The 6,000-nt window shown below is 37.3% G+C and overlaps 1 long non-coding RNA gene across 1 annotated transcript in view; it reads right to left on the reverse strand.

The window, feature by feature from the left end:
* LOC126212822 (uncharacterized) overlaps window positions 1-5,330 on the reverse strand; it is a 42,776-nt gene extending 37,446 nt beyond the window's left edge. The window contains exons 1-2 of the long non-coding RNA XR_007540918.1: window positions 5,154-5,330; window positions 3,819-3,969 (exon numbers count right to left, since the gene is read on the reverse strand). This is a non-coding gene — a long non-coding RNA (uncharacterized LOC126212822). The remainder of the gene's footprint in view (window positions 1-3,818; window positions 3,970-5,153) is intronic.
* Between the last annotated feature and the right edge of the window lie 670 nt (window positions 5,331-6,000).

Here is a 6,000-nt window from a genome sequence, read left to right on the forward strand (position 1 = left end):
TCAAATATGTACCAGCATACTGCCATTAATGAAATGAAATGTTTATAAGAAAAATATAGGCTTAGTATTATGCACTTTCAGTGTTAACAACGCAATTACACGTATTGAGAAGAGAAAATTAGGAATGAGCGGAAAATGTAAATGTTTGTTAACCTGATACAAAATTTATTTCAAGCTCCTTTACAGTTGACAATTTTCCCTTTTTGCTGTTATTACCGTTACCGCTAATTATTGAGAAAGATATTACATGGTACTTTTACCACCCACTGAAGAATTCTGTCGTCTATGTGATCTACCTACGAAAACTCCCTTCGGAAAAAGTTTTTTTTTTTAATTTCATCAGCATCTAGAATTAAAAAGTAAATTTCCCTGGGAAGGGCATCTAATGAAGCTGTGTTGAAGTTCTCGGGAGACCAAGCTATTACCAACCGAATAAGCAGAAATAACAACATTAATAACCTCATTACCCTGCAGTGTTTTCTAATGCTGATAATATATAATCTCTCTCTAAATATGTTTCACATGTGTTGTGTCTCAGATTCTTAAGAACACCATTTGCACAGTGCCCTGACAAGTATGTGTAAGAAAAGGCAAATATTTCTGAACAGACTGAATTTGATCCTCTCTGAAATCGATTATACTGTCAAAGTTTGGTGGTGGGGCCGTGAGTCGTGCTTGGGTTACTCAGTTGGTAGAGCACTTGCCAGCGAAAGGTAAAGGTCCCGAGTTCGAATCTCGCCCCAGCACACAGTTTTAATCTGGAAGGAAGTTTCAATATTAAAAATGTTCCACCATGCACAAATTAATTTTGATGAATTTAGCAGCGCTCTCGAAACTTTCAGTAAGATGATGTTCCCCCAAGGCTACCAAACCTTGAACAGTCCTCTCATTGAAAATATCAAGCACAACTTTGAAATTTTCTCACTCCAGGTTGTTTTTATGCAGATACTTTAATTTTTTTGGTAAAAATTTGTTATCTGTTTGTACTCCACGTCGTGCAGAGAATTTCGCCATAAGGAGTTCTTTGCTTTGTGAAACAGTTTCAAACTGTGGGCACTTTATTATCTGATCTGGATCTTCTTTATCGATCCAATGGTATGTGACACATTTTAATATGTGAACGAAATGTTAAACTAAAAAAGGGGTTGTGTGTCATTACAAAGAAGATTGTAAACAATTGACAGTTGAGAAGGGGAAGCAAAGAATGACGTGGCCCATGTGTTAATTGAACTTTTGTCACTAACATCACAGACTAATCAGTGAACAACAAGGACTGATTCACAAATAAATAGAAGCTTGTGTTTTGAATACAACAGTTAATTGCCCCCTAGCTGCTCAACTGCTGAATGTGTTTGAAAATGCAGACAAATCCTATGCTGTATATTAGGATGGGGTATCGCAAGACAATTTGCGCTCCTTATAAACTCGTAAGTGCGTGGTGATATTGAAAATAAAATTCTACAAGACATAATGCAATCTGGCGAGTATCTGTAACCCTTCTTTTGGACACCCATTCATTTCACTTGCTAACAAAAAATTTAATATTCCTACTTTCAGTTTTATCAAAAAAATTTAACTTTTTTTTCAAATAATTGGTTATGAATAGTAAGTAGTCCGTTTCTGAAGTATCTTTGTTCTCTCTGATGGTTTTTCAAGTTATCTACAACGTCAATTAAGTCATTTAACCCTACTTTGCATGACATATATTTTCTGAACATTTACATACCCTGGGTCCAGTGGACCCATAATGTATAAATCGAGAATTTAAATAGAAATGTATTCTGTGGACATTAACATGCAGAAATATTTTGTTTGAAAGCTTATCAGTATAATAGAAGACAGCTGCGATTGTTTTTAACACTTATACTGAAAAACAAGCCACCAGTATTATCACAGACTGTTCTGGGATCAGTGGCTATAGTATTCACGAAGAACAAATCAATAAGGAAACAAGGATAATAATTTTTACAGTTGTTTCGCACCACACTGCTATGGTCTTGCCACACGTTTTGTGCATTTACAGAACACTGTCCTTTGGAGCAGGACACAATAAACAGCGACTCTTCTGATGACTGACAGTGCTGCTATTGTTACTACTGCTGTTTTGTGTTTTAGGAATAGTAATAAACTTCTCCATATCCAGATATATGGATTTCTGTTAAGGGGGTTAGACGATCTTCTGTTTATAAACAGTTGGATCAACTCCACTGAAAGGTCCTTGATGAAAAGTCTCCTCCTGCGTAAAGTCGCTTTGTGATACATGGAATGTTGTGTTTTGTAATGAATAAAGGCATTTCGAATGTGTACATCCCTATGTTGCACCACAGAGCCATTGGCCACCGTTTAGTTCCTCTTTGCATGTATAATCCATAATATTCACACCATCCTTCGTTCGGTTGTAAGATTTCACAATCTCAGGGGTCAGGTTTGGATACTGTTCATCTATAGATTTATCATGATGCATGGAACATAGGACTACACACTTGTTTTTCTTTCGTGATAATCGAACCATCGTCATTTCTTTTGTAAATGCAAATAGACTTGTATTTTCTGCTCTACTCAAAGTAGGCTTAATCTCTTTTGGGATTTCTGTTTTATTCATCCTCATTGTTCCCACAACAATAAGGTTTTGTCACAACAGATTTTCTGCCAATTTCATACTCGTAAAATAGTTATCTAGAGTAACATTTCTGGCTGTACCAGCAATATTGCCTGCAAGCATCTTCACTGTGGTAAGTCCCACATTTTTCTGGGGTGACTAACCTGGTTCTCTTGCTGTGTACACAGTCCTGTCAATGGCATAACCAACTTAGCTTCACACATCCAGAATATTTTCATTCCATACTTTCCAGGCTTGTTTGGCATATACTGCACAAATTCACAATGGCTCCTAAATGCAACTAGGTGTTCATCCACAGCGACATTACTTTTAGGTATCATTATTTTCTTGCACTGTCTGGTAAATATTTTTCATACATAGTATATAGCAGCAAGCTTATCGGTTTGTAACCTAGCCTCTTTCTTCTTTTGTCATCAAATCTAATGAATCTTCTTATTGCCTCAAACCGATTCACAGACATTGTAGCACTGTATAACGGACTGGAAAATTTTCATGAAAAACTTCCCTAATTGGAACATCCCAAACCTTATCTGCGCCATTATGAAGTAAAATTACCCAGAAGGCGAACATTTCGTCTGTAGCTTCATCATTCCAGTTTATTTTTTTGGTATACAAAGTCTTCTTGCTTCTAGGTTTGTGCGTCTCACGATTTCATCCGCAATAGTTAGAGGAGTAAATAAATCCTAAGCATCTTTGGGAGTGTAAGCGATTATGCCCCTTGCTGGTCTTGGAATATTTATTCACCAAATTATGTGCAGGCATTTTATTTAGCACTGGGGGTACTAAACCTACTGCATACCATTTGGGGCAATATATATGGTAGCATTTTCACTGCTTATTTGTCCTGAGGCATTATTACCTACGTCATCGTCATCATCATTACGATCATCATCGTCACTAACATCATCATCACCACCACCACTACGTTGTCCTTCACTCAGAGAGCTGCATGCCGTTGCCTAAGGAACAATTTCACGGTTTTATTCTGAAAGGAAATCATCATCTTCAGCACCCCACTGACTAACAGCTGATTCAAAATTTGGGCTTGATAAGCGTATGCTATCTCCTTTCCTGCTCCTATTTATAGATGTAGATTCTGATATTATATCTGAAAAAATGTGAAGAAATAAACTCTCTTCTTCTGTAGACTGTAGGACTGTAACTCATTTTATTGTTTAGTGTTACAAATGACACTTACCTTTCTTCCGAGTTCCTATCGAATATCACACACACCACTGCTGTGCAGCAGACTCCCAAAACATTATACTCGCAGTAATCCACTACAGTATTTCGCTCTGTTACACCACACAGGAGTACACCATCTGTTGCGAGCTGTAACAATATATTTCCTGCAATGAAAACAATGTGTAGGTGTACTAATAATGTATTCTATGTATTTCAACAAAACGTAATCGATTACAGCCCAGTCTAATTTGATAACGCTGCAACATAAACCATAGCTATATGTATATAACAGGTTATATAAGAATGTGGTATAAAGATGACAATGTATGTAACACTTAAAACTGATGACACGGATTTCTAATGGTACATTTAATGTGTTACTGAATACTGCAAGAGAGCATACCGGATGAGTTGGGCCACAATTTTAAGTCTTTGATATTGTAATTAAAATTTACTACTGTCTGCAGGTCTGTTGGACTCAGGGTATGCATACCAGGTTCAAATGGTTTATTGTTAATGGGAACTTCCTTGTACCAGGTTTTGTGGTTACACATTACCAAGATGTAACTGCATACTTGGGCCAGTATTCACCACAACAGAACATGAAAGTGTAAGAGTAACTGTCGTTTCTATTAGAGCAAAACTAATGACACTATCCTACTTTACAGTATGCCCCTCTTTGGGCACCTTGATCCCCTCCAAGCACTAAAGAAAAAAAAAAATTTAAGGGTACGAAATGTCTTTCCTGTTCATATTGGACATAAGTTGTTACATTGGCTACAATAGCTAGTACTTAGTGTCTGTTTTCCAGGCTCTTCCAATGAAAAAGAAGGTGACGAAAGGTACTCCAGAGAGTTAGGTAGAATCCATGGTACAGTTGCTGGTCTAAGGCGAGGTTTCAGAAGAGGCGCAGAATATTTCTTTCCTGTGGATGTGTAGAAATATTCACCACGTCTCTGAATGAGGTCATCAGCGAAATGGAGTTTGCAGACCTTGAAATTTTACAAAAACATTTTATTAGCTACAAGTGATAATGCCCAAGTACAAGATTGCCACTAACGCACAGATGCTATTAGTGTTGGTTACTTTCAGAACAAATAGTTCAATACTGACTCAACATTTTGAGTTATAAAGCTGCATAAGTAAATCACAGTCCGCTAGTGATTCGGTACTTTATACAGTGAAATAGCTCTGCTACAGATTGGCATCAGGTCAACTGAAATCACGTTGTTCCTGAACAACTGGACATCATGCTAACACGAACACACGACAAGTTGTTCTTGCTCTCTGTATTAAAGCACTCATACCATGACACAATCTAAGTGACTTGTAAAGACGCTGAGCTTACCTTTGAATTCTGGGTAACATGGAAATTTTCATGATGTATTGCAGTCAGCTATACAGTTCTGCTGGAGTTCTGACATTTTAGGAGAAAAAAACACCACTACTCGTGGCACATTTCCATAATTTCGTCTGCAACGAGGTACACAACATTTCTACACCATTTCGAATCATTGCACTTAACTGTCTCATATATTAAGAGTGTAAATAAAACAAAGTAAGAAATGCATGTAACTATGAAAACTTCAATTGGTTAAGACATGTTCCTGCAAAACGCAAGAAAACGAAATGAAATCAGCCACGGCTGGTCCTGCCATCGAGCGGTACGTCACGTAACTACACCCTGTTGCAAGTCGGCGCAACAAGATGGCAGCACGGTAAGTAGCCTCATGTTTGTCCTGAACGATCGTTACTCGACGTGCAGTTTTTAGCGTATAGCTTGCCACCTGGAAACAAAACCTCACAGCATGCGTTGTGACGTCACAACAGGAGTCAAACAATATCTGCACTTTGGGATGCCCTGCAACATGGATTGTCCATTTAAGTGAATGTATCATTAGTTCCTGCGTCTTGCATAAACGTAAATTATCATTTAAAACTACGTAAAATAAATATGGTCATAATTTCCTTCACTGATTCCTATTATCACTGCAAATCTCATATTATTTCGACTGTTTTTAAGTGCAGCTTTGTAATTTTAACATAGGCTCGTAGATTGACAAAACTTAAATCGTAATTTACACCATTTTGTGCTACAACTAGCGGTCCACGTATTCGCATTTTTATGTTAAAACGTATATGTTTCATCAGAATAAAACATTAACATCTCTTAATGGGAAACGTGTGCAGATGTG

This window comes from Schistocerca nitens, chromosome 11 (assembly GCF_023898315.1).
Source record: "Schistocerca nitens isolate TAMUIC-IGC-003100 chromosome 11, iqSchNite1.1, whole genome shotgun sequence".
Lineage (NCBI taxonomy): Eukaryota > Metazoa > Arthropoda > Insecta > Orthoptera > Acrididae > Schistocerca > Schistocerca nitens.